Below are 15,079 nucleotides of genomic sequence, written 5' to 3'. Positions count from 1 at the left end.
AGCTTTTCGAAAGTATTTTGGAGGAACCTGGGAACTGGGATAACAATACAATTAATGAGGCAAGCGGGTTTCTTGTCAAGTTATTAGAATTTCAGTTCAATTTCTTCTGAACGTTTTAAATGAAATATTTTCATTGACTGGTGTTACATATATCATCCTTCAATCTAAGACCGTAGACATTGCATATTGCACCAGAGAAGTGAGTTCTTTAGAAACTAAAGTATCTATAATGCGAAACAGTGGATTTGATAACATCTGGGATAGAACAAAAGAGAAATTTGATCCACTAAGGAAGAGAATAAAGGATGAAACTTCATTTTCGGTTAGTTAAAGATGAGTATGTGAGGGTTTACCTGGAAATACATGATATTATTCTAGCACAGTTAAAATATCGCTTCTGTTCATTAGGAGATCTGTCCTTCATTGAAATGCTTGATTGCAAGAAATTTTCATCTTCTTCTGGCGATTTTCCTGAAGAGCAGTTCAGTAAATTGATTTAAGTTAATGGAAAATATTTTGATATAGTACGACTTAAATCTGAATTAAGGGCAATGCTCGCTTCTGAACACTTCAAAGATAAGACTGTGGCTCAAATCCAGAAATTCCTATTGACCCGTCGTCTCCACAGCGGTCTTTCCGAGCTTTATAAGTTGTGCACATTGATTACTACTATTCCCGCTACATCATCTGTAGTACGCTCTTTCTCGGCCTTAAAGCGAATAAAATCTTTCGTCCGCAATTCTCAAAGTCAAAGTCAAAGTCGTCTCTCTGCATTAGGAATGATGTCTATAGAGAAAGATCTTCTTGTTAAGATGAAAACACGTGAAGACTTATACAGTGACGTCACCGATGAATTTCGCAAGAAGAATCGCAGGGTCGAGTTGACCTACATGTAATTAGGGTGAGTAGAATTGAAATTTACTTAATACATTTTGTGTTACTCGTTGCATGCCTCAGTGGAGATTCCAGGATACGCCACTGATGTTTCTAATACCCATACATGATTTTCGGCTGCAGATGGACGAGTTTGATTTCGCTGAAAATTACATTCCAGCGTATTCTTTCTGATTTGTTGTATTTTCGAAACAGACTTTCAACATATTAGGTCGTGTTACGTACATGTAGTACGTGTTGAAGAGATGTTAAGTACAGAACAAAAATGGCCAGCCGGACACCAGTGGGATCCGAACCCACAACCCACATCTCTTCAACACGTACTACATGTACGTAACACGACCTAATATGTTGAAAGTCTGTTTCGATTACAATGCGGTCGTGAAAATTCAATATTCATTGTTGTATTTTGTTTCCTTACTGGTAATGATCACACTTTCACCCTCAGTAGGTTTACGGGTACTCTAAACGTTCTAACGGCACTAAATGACACGATACTCTTAATAGTTGACTGTTGTTACTTCACTCTGAGCTTAGTATAAGCTGTCGACCTGCTGCGGCCACTAGGCCTACTTGGACGGAACTGATTGGTAGTAACCACTGTTATTGCAGCCTTACAATGTAGTGCTTGTTTAACGTGTGGTTATAACTTAAAATAAGAAAATAGATAACTTATAATCAGATAGGAGCCTCAGTGATTCAGGTAGCAGCGTGCCGGCTTCTCACCGCTGGGTTCCGTGGTTCAAGTCCCAGTCGCTCCATGTGAAATTTTTGCTGGACAAAGTGGAGGCGGGACAGATTTTTCTCCGGATGCTTTGGTTTTTCCTGTCATGTTTCATTCCAGCAACACTCTCCAGTATCATTTCGTCGTCTTCTTCTTCTTCTTCTTCTTTTCTACCACTTTTCCCCGCATTTGTGGGGTCGCGGCTGCGAACTGTGCCGGACATGTGGCATTGCCCTGTTTTACGGCCAAATGCCCTTCCTGACGCCAACCCTATATGGAGGGATGTAATCACTATTGCGTGTTTCGGTAGTGGTTGGTGGTGTTGTATGTTGTATGAATATGAAGAGGAAAGTGTTGGGAAAAACACCAAGACCCAGTTCCCGAGCCAGAAGAATTAATCAGACGCGATTAAAATCCCCGATCCGGCCGGGAATCGAACCCGGGATTCTCTGAACCGAAGGTCTCAACGCTGACCAATCAGCCAAGGAGTCGAACTATCATTTCATTCCATCTGTCACTCATTAATCATTGCCCCAGAGGAGTGCGACAGGCTTCGGCAGCCGGCACAATTCCTATTCTCGCCGCTAGATGGGACTTCAGTCATTCCATCCTGGACCCAATCGAATGACTGGAAACAGGCTGTGGATTTTCATATAGTCAGGATTGTTTTTGAAAGGCTTATTTGATCTTACAGAATTTCATGTTAAACAAAATCACTAAAAACAAGTGGCTGTATTTTATACCACGCATTTGTTTATCTTTCACAAGCTTCTTTACGCTTATTTTTCCGCCTCTCTTCATCATGTCTGCTTTCAAATGAGCAATTGTCATCGCACCTGCACACTCTAAAACTGGCCCGGAAAAATACTTATAAGACTGACGTGAAATTGACCCTTTTTAATGAACAGGAGAACTGCCCATCAGACGAAATGCTAGAAACCGTGATTTTGATGCATCAATCGGTTGCTGTCACAGGTCCACGGAAGCGCATCTACCGAGTACGTCGCTGTGTCATTACGTGTGAGTGAGTGAGTGAGTGAGGAGGATGTCGTCCTGATTGCGAACAAGTGGGTACCTGGAGGAGATGTTTTGGGTTTGACACACATTAATGAGTCGAGAATGCGGCCAGGCATAAAGTAGAGGCGCTTAAGCGAGAATATAATGCACTTGTTTCCAAATAAACTATTTCACTTCTTATGTATTAATAGCTGATACACCCGTGCTTCGCTACGGAATTCTTCATTGAATACAGAATCCTAGGTTAGGTAGTGTACACGTTGTGAGCAAGATTGTACTAAGTTGCGTAGCTCTTAACATTACCCCAGAAACAAACGGAGAAGTCACCATACGTCTTTTCTCATGTGAAGACTGGGTTAGGGAATTTTCATTGTAATGGTAGGCCCGCTTGCCTACTATCAGTCACAATCAGGTTGGGGAGTTTTCATTATAATGGCAGGCACTCATTCTCCACAAGCCTTTTTACATCCTCAGAAAGGCTGCCTTAGTGGTCTGCCCGATTGAAAAGAACATAGTTCATTACGATGACGTCAGTAGAAATGGCGCGATTAAAAGCAATACTTTGATAGAAAAAATCCCGCCATTATTTAGGCAGGTTGTTATACTCGGTACACAGCAGTAATCCCATATTGTCGGAGATAAGTGGCGCCATAAGAGACGAAAAACATCACAACAAACAATGGTCAATTTAATGTTATTGTTGATCAATTTTATGAGCTTTCGGTATTGTAGGCCTTCACATTTAGTTTTCTTCCGACTCTGAAATACCACTCTTATCATAACCGGTACGGTAGAACTGAGTAAAACATAAATGATCGGAAATTGTATTCTCTATAACTTATGTTATGTAGTACTTTTCGATAGGACCAATAACATAGGTATTTAACAATTACATTTTAGGCGCCTTCCCCTAAACTACTATTTCATATAGGGTGAATGAAATTATTTATAGGCTAGACTAGTTTCTTATTCCTCGACTCTACATACCGATTTTCATTAATTTCTGTTCACTCATTTTCTCGTGGCTCGACGTTGATATGGACTTAGCAAAAAAAAAAAAAAAAAAATCATGAATATCTCTATCACAGACGGTACGGTAAAAATAAGGAAATTCAATCTTATATAACTTAAGTTATCTATTATTTATCGATAGGACCACTAATAACATAAATATTTGAGAATTAAATATTAGCCCAGGCCTTCCCCTAAACTACCATTTTACTCAGCGTGATCAAAATGATTTATAGCCTAGAGTGTAGTGGCTCATCCCCCAACTTTTCATACCGATTTTCATTAAATTCTTTTTAGCCGTTTTCTCGTGATGCGTGTACAGACAGACAGACAGACAGACAGACAGACAGACAGACAGACAGACAGACAGACAGACAGACAGACAGACAGACAGACAAACAGACAGACAGACAGACAGACAGACAGACAGACAGACATTACGGAAAAGTTAAAAGTGGATTTCCTTGTTGCTATGGACTTGACCGATACAGAAATACCATTCTTTAGAAATTCTGTGTAATGTACAGGCAAAACTCTTATTTTATATATATATAGGTTTTGAATAGGCCTAATAATAATAATAATAATAATAATAATAATAATAATAATAATAATAATAATAATAATAATAATAATCTATATATATAAAATAAGAGTTTTGTCTGTACATTGCTCAGAATTTGAAAAGAATCGTATTTCTGTATCGGTCATATCCACAGTAACATGAAAATGCATTTTTTACTTTTCCGTAATTTCTGTCTGTCTGTCTGTCTGTCTGTCTGTCTGTCTGTCTGTCTGTCTGTCTGTATGTATGTACACGCATCACGAGAAAACGGCTGAAGAGAATTTATTGAAAATCAGAATATAAAGTCGGGTGATGAACCGCTACAATCTAGGCTATAAATTATTTTAATCACGCTTATTGAAATGGTAGTTTAGGGGAAGGCCTGAAATTTAATTCTCAAATATTTATGTTATTAGTGGTCCTATCTTAATGAAAACTGGTATGTAAAGTTCTAAAATAAGTTGCTACAATATAAACTATAAATAATATGTATTCACTCTGAAAGAAATGGTAGTTTAGGGGAAGGCCTATAATGTTATTCGCAAATATTTATGTTATTAGTGGTCGTATCTTAATTAAAATAGGTATACAAAGTCGACGAATAAGTCGATACAATCTAATAATCTTATTCACGCTGAGAGAAATGGTAGTTTAGGGGAAGGCCTAAAATTTAATTATCAAATATTTGTTATTAGTTGTCCCGTCGTAAATAAAATCGGTATGCAAATTCGAGGAATAAGTCACTACAATGTAGGCCATAAAGAAATGTATTCACGCTGAGCGAAATGGTAGTTTAGGGGAAGGCCCAAAATGTGATTCTCGAATATTTGTGTTATTAGTGGTCTTAGTGACAATTACTATATAAATAAAGTTACATAGTATTAAATTTCCGATCATTTATGTCTTATACATTTTAACCGTAACGGAGATATTCATGAATATGGATTTTTGTTGCTAAGATCATATCAGCGCCGTCACGAGAAAATGGGTAAACAGAATTGAATGAAATTTGGTATGTAAAGTCGGGGAATAAGGAACTACAGTCTACGCTATAATTAATTTTATAAGAAGCCTTATATTACAGAGTCGAACGAAAACTGAATGTGAAGGCCTACAATACAGAAAGCTCATAACACTGATCAACAATAACATTACATTGACCATTCTTTGTTGTGATTTGCTTTGTGTGTCCGTTGCCATTCATCTCCGATAGATGTGATTACTGCTGTATACTGAGTTTTTTAAAATCTGCTCGACGTCGCGCCGACACAGATAGGACTCATGGCGACGATGGGATACGAAAGGGCTAGGAGTGGAAAGGAAGCAGCCCCTATGTTAAATACTTTACAGCCCCAGCATTTTCCTGGTGTGAAAATTGGAGACCACGGAAAACCATCTTCAGGACTGTCGACAGTAGAGTTCAAACCCACTACCTCCCGGATCCAAGCTCACAGCTATGCGCCCCTAACCGCACAGCCAACTCACCCGGTCGTACCGAGTATAACAGACTGCCTGAAAATTGGTGGGAAGTAGCTGGGGAGTTAGATAAATTTCTGATACTACTGATGCGTAACAAACTGGTTCATCATAGCATTCGAGCTATTCAATTCCTACTCTGAGGCACTGATTGGAATGAGCAGTGTGCATATTTAAAGGAATAATGGCAGAGAAGTGTTCACGGCTGTCTGCGGTCTGGTCATTGCAGCACTGGAACTTTGGACTGGAAGATCGGCACCGTAGTACTGTTCGTTAAAAGTGAGAAAATATGCGGTTTATTAATTTTGATTGAGTATTTTATATAACATTGCTTTTAATCACTACATTCCTTCTGACGACTTCAGGTAGGAAAAATACAAAGACAGTCTTTCTGAGAATCCCGTAGCGAAGCACGGGTACATCAGCTAGTAATAATAATAATCACAATAATAATAATTAAAATAATAAATATTCTAAAGGCTAATGCCTTGTCGATGCAACCACTCACTTCTTTCATTGGCATAATAATATTACCGGGCGATTTGGCCGTGCGGTTAGGGACGCGCGGCTGTGAGCTTGCATCCGGGAGATATTGTGTTCAAATCTCACCGTCGGCAGCCCTGAAGATGGTTTTCCATGGTTTCTCATTTTCACACCAGGCAAATGCTGGGGCTGTGCCTCAATTAAGGCCACGGCCGATTCCTTCTAATTCCTAGGTCTTTCCTATCCCATCGTCGCCATAAAACCTATCTGTGTCGGTGCGACGTAAAGCCACTAGCAAATGTTAATAATAATAATAGTAACCTATTAATAATACAACTCTCACTAATCCACCATAAACAACTACCCGTCTAGTTATGTTATACAATAAAAAAGATAATCTTCTAAATGGTAAGATTACCTCAAACTAAATTATTAAACCTTTCCAATAGGAAAAATATTTTTAAAATATGGTTAGTTTATCTAAAACATCCCAATGTACCAGTTAATTTTAATACTACTAGAACAAAAATTACATATTAGACTGTTTTGAAAATTATATCTGTTTTATGTATCCCACGTCAACACTAATCTCTTGTTCGCAATCTGGACAGGGTATATTCAGTTGTTCGGAATCTGGACGGTTTTTGCCTTGTTCGCAATCAAGACACAAACGTGAGGAGAGCTGACGTGTTTACTGAACAGTTGAATGCAACACAAAAAGGTGCTCACGATAAAACAGCGCGTGTTCATTGTCGAGTTTTATGCAAAGCACGATTCGTGGAAAACCTGTGCGGAACTGTTTGCGTAATTGTTTTTAAGACTAGAAGTGTTTTGGCAAAACCTCCAGCAAAGTCTGCAATGCAAAACTTAGTGGCAAAATGGTGGGAAACGGGCTCTGTAGCGGAAAAAAAAAAAAAAAAAAAAAAACCAAACAAACTGTAACTATCCGAAAACAGTTCCAACACCAGAAAACATTGGTTGAGTGAAGGAAGGCCTGGAACTAAGTCCGACGAAATCTCAAAGCCGTTTATCTGTGCAAGTGAGAATTAAGGGATCGTCGTGTGGAAACATAATCAAAAAGGGCAAATTTACTCTTGTGCGTCCAAACGAACCTTCGCGTGTTGACTTCTGCCGGTGGTTTCTGAGTGAAGTGAAGTCAGGAACTTTCAGATCCTCAGTTTGTCATTTCTTCGGATGAGGTCATTTCCAGCATCTTCTGTGCTGTTCATTAATAAGTTTCAATCCCGCGTCAGTCCTATTTTAAATATGTTCCGGGAAAGTATTATTTTGCCCAGCCGGTATTAAACAGCATCAGTACAAGATGACACCTTCAGTTAAATGGATAAGAATAACAATGTTGGTTTGAAAACCTCAGATTCTGAATGTTTCATTTAAGAAACATGCGAGACAAATAAGAAGCGGAAAGCACATACCGTCTATTATCATTACGCTATCTAGCGGTCAGGTTTGGCATGACACATCCCCTTTAAGGCCATGGCCGCTACATACTAAGTTCTAGGGCGTTATTGTTAGTGCGACATTGAACCACTACCAAATTATTATTATTAATAATAATAATAATAATAATAATAATAATAATAATAATAATAATAATAATAATTGTTCCACGAGGATATACCCGCCCCGTGCATTCAAATCTAGCGCCTTGTGAACTGACATCTTACTCCTAAAACTTGGAAACAACTAGTCCAAGAAGTGGGGACGTTGGTCAATAGATGTCACTACTAAAGTGATAAAGTAATATGGAGTTTTAAGGTTTCCTATACTGCCTGGATTTCTTTTGTTTTTTGGTGTATCACAATTGTCAACACTTCGATCTCTTCCGCCAACTTTAAAAGTAACCAATTAGACATTTTGGGTATTTAGTTTTCAACCAATCAGGGTTTTCTTGTACATATTTCATCAGCCAATAAAGTGAGAGGGTGTGTCTGGTTTATCCAGAGCCTTCTCGAACCTTCTTCCCGGATATAAAAGGTGACGCCTTTTCAAGTTAACTTGTCTTATTGATCGTCGTGTTATTGAATGTGTGTGCTAAGAGAGGAGGCGTAGGCCTCATCCATCGGCAGGCAGAACATCAGCTAAGGTAATGGCCACCATCTTTCTAACTCAGTAGTTATCTCCGCAAGCCGTCTCGGGGAGAATGTTTCCTATCTTTAATAATGTAAGCGTAAATTTCCTAAATTTGTAAACATTTCTTTTTCTTATGTAAAAGTTCAAGTAAGTCAAGAGTACTTAACGGAAATCCGGGGATAGAGAGTACGTTACCCTCTCGATCTCCCCTTCAATTTAATTTGGAGGTGACTACAAGTTTGTAACTATTTTTCACTATTGTAAATTGTAACTTAACTTGTCCATCTAGTCACCTCAGTAGAATGGGATTAGCCCCTGTAACTTCGGGCCAGGAGCCCAAATAGTGTTTTATCTTGCGTGCAAATTTCAAGGAGTGCAAATTTCTGTCTCCGCTGCATTTTGATTTTTGGGCCGGTAACGTTAACCTGTACTTTTTCACGAAGGCCCGGTAGAATGGGTATTCAATACTTCTGTACCATTTCTTCTATGTAAACTTAAGAGACAACTGATACAGTCTTGTAAGTGTAGTGTTTCGAACGTAACTCACTCACTTGATTAAATAATAACATTTATTACATTTAAGACACTTATATAACACATTATAAATACATAATACTGAGTATTGATGGGCAGATGCCCTCGATAACAGTCAGTCACATGTTCTCATCTCCTCTCGCACGAGGCACCCAAGCATAACAGTCTCTCATCCCCTTCCATCCACACCACTTCCGGCTGGGTGCTGAAGGGTGCTGCTATCTGTCCTAGGAAGTGGTAGCGAGCAACTAAGTGGTCTAGCCATAGCTAGGCCGGAACATGCTCCCCACCGTTGAATCACCATGATTCAACCGAATTAAATTGCCTGATATCCCCTCATGAGAGTTCAGTTCAAATATCACACAGGCACTGACATACAGAGTTCATGTACAGTAACCAAAATGAGTTAATCATTCAACAAAATATACATATAAACATAGGCAAAACAGAAACATACAGTAAGCAACAAAATATTTACACACTGTTAACAGAAGGTACTAAGTAGGTTGACTGTGTCCTCATCCATTATTATGCAGTATGAATTAAGCACACTATAAGTTCTCAGTTCAAATCACAAACACAACACCATAATTACACTCTGAAATGAACAAGAAAAAATATTCACATGAAACACATTATGTTTTAGCCACAAAAATACTGTTTAGTTCTCAATAGGTAATGGAATTAACTTGTTAACAGGTCGTTTAAAAAGACCACTGGTTGTTCTGATGGTAGCCACTCGTGCAAGTCCATCCTTCCCAGGGTGAACAGTCTCCACCACAGCCAACTTCCAACAGAGAGGAGGAAGATTGCCTCCTTCAGAAGAACAACTGTACCAGTAGCTAGGTTCTCCTTGGGACAGGTCCATTTTTTCCTCTGCTGCAGTGAGTTCAGGTAATCGGCAGACCACCTCTTCCACAACTGCTGCTGCATTGACTGGATACGCTGCCATCGAGACAATCTGTTGATGGGCAGGTCAGTAATGTCAGGCTCAGGGATGGTTGTAAGGGGGGCACCAATTAGGAAATGAGCAGGTGATAAATAATTAAGGTCACTGGGGTCATTAGATAAGGCAGATAGGGGGCGAGAATTAAGACAGGCTTCTATCTGTGCAGTAAGGGTGCATAGCTCCTCAAATGTCAATAGCGCATTACCTGCAACTCTTCTCAAGTGGTACTTCATGGACTTGACAGCTGCTTCCCACAGTCCACCAAAGTGTGGAGAGCTGGGAGGTATAAAGTGCCACGTGATGCCTTCCATCGCTAATGAATTCCTTATCTCTTCACAAAAGCTGGTTGAAAAGAATAGTTTTTGGAGATCCTGCATTCTTCTATTGGCACCAATGAAGTTAGTCCCATTATCACTATAGATGATGGAGCATTTCCCACGTCGAGCTATGAATCTCCTCAGGGCTGCCATAAAGGCATCAGTAGAGAGATCACTCACCACCTCCAGGTGAAGAGCCTTGGTAGCCAGACAGATGAACAATGCAATGTAGCTCTTCGTTGTCTGTTTGCTTCTTACATTTCCCCTCTTGACGAAGAAAGGACCAGCATAATCAGTTCCTACATTAAGAAATGGGCGACTCTGTTGCACTCTGGTAACAGGGAGCTGTCCCATCAGCTGTTCAGCTGTTGACGCCTTGAATCTAAAACAGGTCAGGCACTTGTGGATGACTCTTCGAACAACTGCCCTAGCCGTGGGAATCCAGAATCTTTCTCTTAATGATGCAATTACTAATTGAGCACCTGCATGTAAAAGCCTAATGTGTTCTGCCATCACAACAAGGTTTGTGAGAGCATGCTGGGGAGGAAGGATAAGCTGGTGCTTATTGTCATAAGGTAGTTTTGAATTTACTAGTCTTCCTCCTACCCTTAGCATTCCCTTATCATCTAAGAAAGGATGTAAATCTGCAATTTTACTTTTCCTTGAAATGCAACACTTAGAGTTGAGACTGGCTATCTCTTGAGCGTAACACACTTGCTGTGCAATTTTGATACAGGAGTGCAAGGCCATCTGCAGCTCTTGTGTACTTAATATCCCTAACCTCTTGTTTTGAGGATTGGCACTATTGTGAATAAATCGCCAACAATATGCAGTAACTCGAGTCAGTCGGGACAGTGACGAGTACTTCAGCATAAGTTCATCCCAGTTTGTACCTATCAACATAACTACAGGAAGTGTGCTTCGTGACTCAGGTAGTTCCTCTTCTGCATGGGCTGAGCTTGTGTCTGGCCATGATTCAGTGGGCTCAGTTAACCAGGATGGTCCGTGCCACCACAGGTTCATACCTCGTAGTTGTTCTGGAGCAACACCTCTGGATATTAAATCTGCTGGATTACAACTGGTAGGAACATGTCTCCATTCAGCCTTGTGAGTGTATTCTTGAATTGAAGAGACTCGGTTGGCCACAAATGTTTTCCAGCGAGTAGCAGGAGATGCGATCCAGGCTAATACAATGGTGGAGTCTGTCCACAGGTACAGCTTGCTGACTGGCAGAGACAAAGCTGGAAGGGTCTTGTGGAGTAGTCGGGCAAGTAGTAGCGCTCCACACAGTTCAAGTCTTGGTAGTGTCAGTTTCTTCACCGGTGCTACTCTGGATTTAGAACATAATAATCTGACACAGGTCTGTCCCCCTTTGTCGACAGACCGTACATAAAGACAAGCTCCATAAGCTTGTTCTGAAGCATCAGAAAAACCATGAATTTGTATATCAACAGGGGGTCCCTTACATGTGATTAACCGCTCAATATAAAATTCTCTTACTGCCTGTGGCTTAAAGTGAAGTTCTTCCCATTCTCTGACTAGTTGAGATGGTAGTCTGTCATCCCAGTTCAGATTGACTAGCCAAAGTTTCTGCATAAAAACCTTGTAAGAAATTACCAAAGGGCTGACCAACTCAAGTGGATCAAATATTGATGCAATAAAAGATAAGACCTTTCGTTTAGTTACATGAGAGTCAGCATGATAGGGACTGTCTGAATACAGATTGCCACAAATGAGAAAATGATCAGTAACTGGATGCCATAACAGGCCTAAAGATTTCACGCTAGTGCCTTCATCAAGACTTAAAGGCAGCTGGGTTTCCCTGTCCTCTTCTGAAACTGCTTCTAGTAATGCAGGGTGGTTTGAACACCATTTCCTGAGGTGAAATCCTCCACTCTCTAGTAAATTAATAATTTCAGACTGCAACTGAAGAGCATCCTGGATATCGTCACAGCCGCTTAATAAATCATCAACATAAATCTCTGCGAACAACTTGTGCTGCTCTGGGGAACCTCGATTCTTCATCTTCAGCAAGTTGCTGCAGGCATCTGGTAGCTAGGAAGGGTGCTGATGCTGTACCATATGTTACAGTTGTCAGTTCATAGTGAGAGGGTGGGTCCCTAGGCGATTCCCTCCAGATAATCCGCTGAAGTTTCCTATCATCTGCATGAACCATGACTTGCCGATACATTTTAGCAATATCTGCGGTGAAGGCAAAGGTATGCATTCTGAATCTTAGAATGATAGAGTAAAGATCCTCTTGTATTGTCGTTCCAACCATTAATATGTCATTCAATGAAATGTTGTTAGAAGTTTTAGAAGATGCATCAAATACTACCCTAGTTTTGGTAGTCGAGCTACTAAGCTTAAAAACTGGATGATGGGGTAGATAATAGCTTCCACCTTTATTCCCTGACTGAGTAGATGTATCCACCTTAACCATATGCCCCATCGCCTCATACTCGTGAAGAAAGTTAGAGTACTCGTGCTTAAGTGAGGGCTGCCTGCTGAAACGCCGTTCTAATTGAGTTAGTCTTGACATGGCATGATTGAAGGAGTTTCCCAGAACCTCAGGTTTCTGCTTGAGGGGTAAGCGAACTATGAATCTACCTGTAGCATCCCTAGTAGTATTCTCTGTAAAGTGTTTTTCGGTAGCTCTCTCTTCTCTTGTCATGACTCGTGACGTAAGCTCTTCTATTTCCCAGAACCGTTGTAGTTGGGTGTCTAACCTGTCCTCTGACTTCAAGAAACATGTAGTTAGAGTAGGATTTTTCTCTTCCCTACGATGGTAGTGTCCAGCAATTATCTATCCTAGTTCAGTGTCTTGAAGGATAGGATAATCTGGTGATCGAGTTCTGCGCCCAGGTTTCAGTAATGAAAAGAAATGTTCTGCGCCTATTAACAATTCAATGTCACCTGGCTGGAAGAACTTGGGGTCAGCGAGCTTCAAATCAGTGGGCAAGTTCCAATGCTCATGCTGAATGTAACTACTGGGCATGTTACCTGTGATACGTGGAAAGACAGAGCAAGTCATACTCACAGTGAAGTTACTTACAGTGGATTGCAATTCTAACTGAACACTGTACCTTGATTGAGAAATGGAATCATTTATGCCGCTGATTGGTATGGGATTCTTCATTTTCTTAAGGCCTAATCGCTGTGCTAGACTTTCGGTGCAAAGATTAACCTGGCTGCCACTGTCAAGAAGTGCCCGGCAGACCTGCATTTGCCCCCTAGAATCTAGTACCTTGACCATGGAAGTGGACAGCAGGACCCCTACAGGGTCTCTTGTATTGCAGTATGTGTGAGGGGAGTTGGATGCAGTTTGATGGGCTGTACCTCCCTCTCTATCTGATGGATTATGTAATGAGGTGTGATGCTTCCTACTACATAATTTACAGCCACGTGATTTGCACTGTTTGGCAGAATGCTGTGTACGCAAACAGTTAAAACATAAGTCCATTTCTTTAACCCTTCTTTGTCTATCTTCCACACTCAGAGCTGCAAACTCTTCACATTTAAATATCGGGTGATTACCATGACAGCAGGGACACTTTATGAGACTGGTAGTGGTGTAAGTGTAACGTGGTTGAGTATCCCCTTGAGGTTTAGGCTTATTTCTGTCAGCTTGTTGTCTGTGCGATGGTGCAGTGTGCTGTGAGCTAGGGAAGTTCTCCAGAGCTTGCCGTTTATGCTCAACAAATGACAGCAAGTCATCAAGTGATGGAACCCGAGTGTCTGCTTGTGATAATTCCCAGTCTCGTCTAGTACAAGCATCAAGTCCTTGAGCATACAGTTGAGTCAAAATAACTTCATGCAATGGAATGTTAAGTTCTAGGGCCTTGAGTGCATTCAAATGACTATTAAAAGTGTTAGAGTACCTTAACAGTTCTGTGGCTGTTTCACTGGAGACTGATTTTAAAGTTAAGAGTGCCTTAACATGAGTAGCTGCTATTAGTTTCTTGTTCTCAAATCTGTCCTTCAACATTTTCCACGCTACCTGATAATTTGCCTTTGTGATGGGTAAATTTTGAATTAATTGGCTGGCTGGGCCCCTGAGAACAGATGCTAAGTAGTGAAATTTCTGAACACTTGGCAGATTATTGTTGTTATGAATCATAACTTGAAAACTGTCTGCGAATGAGAGCCAGTTTTCGTATTTTCCATCGAAATGTGGAATGTTAATAGCCGGTAACTTTAAACTCGCGACACTGCTGACCTGAGTTCTTCCTGAATCTACCGTGTCGCGTGATGACTCTTCAAGGTTCGCTATTATTTTACTCATTTCGCCCTTTACCTTGTAGTATTTGGTTTCGAATTCGGCACGCGCCTGATCATGAGCTTGCTCGTTTTCAGCGTCTCCTAATTCTAATTCTGACTGCACGTCATCAAACTTCGACATTAATGCACTCATGTCTTCGTATCGCAGTTTAATTTCATGCGAATTCGAATGCTGTTGAGCGATGAAATTTTCAACGAATGTTTCCGAGCGGGTAAGTTGCGCTTTAAATCGCGACCTCTGCTTAAGAAGCTTTTGTCTTGTTGAAGATTCCATGATGGAGGGGGTAAGACAATAACAAGGAGAAAAGGAGAGCCTTAAATGAATAGTACTGACCTGCCTTCAGTTTAGTTTACCTCTGGTGCTGGAACATCGAACCTGGGACTGCCAGATGATGTCATTGAAGTGAACTTCCAAGTACTTCCATGTTACTGTAGAAACTAGTCGTCCATACTACACGCCACGCTGCTTTCACGAGGTCCTCGTCGTGTAGATAATCCGGCCCGGAGGACCATGTTTCGAACGTAACTCACTCACTTGATTAAATAATAACATTTATTACATTTAAGACACTTATATAACACATTATAAATACACAATACTGAGTATTGATGGGCAGATGCCCTCGATAACAGTCAGTCACATGTTCTCATCTCCTCTCGCACGAGGCACCCAAGCATAACAGTCTCTCATCCCCTTCCATCCACACCACTTCCGGCTGGGTGCTGAAGGGTGCTGC

The sequence above is a fragment of the Anabrus simplex genome, chromosome 1 (assembly GCF_040414725.1).
Source record: "Anabrus simplex isolate iqAnaSimp1 chromosome 1, ASM4041472v1, whole genome shotgun sequence".
NCBI lineage: Eukaryota > Metazoa > Arthropoda > Insecta > Orthoptera > Tettigoniidae > Anabrus > Anabrus simplex.
This window is presented reverse-complemented; position numbering follows the sequence as displayed.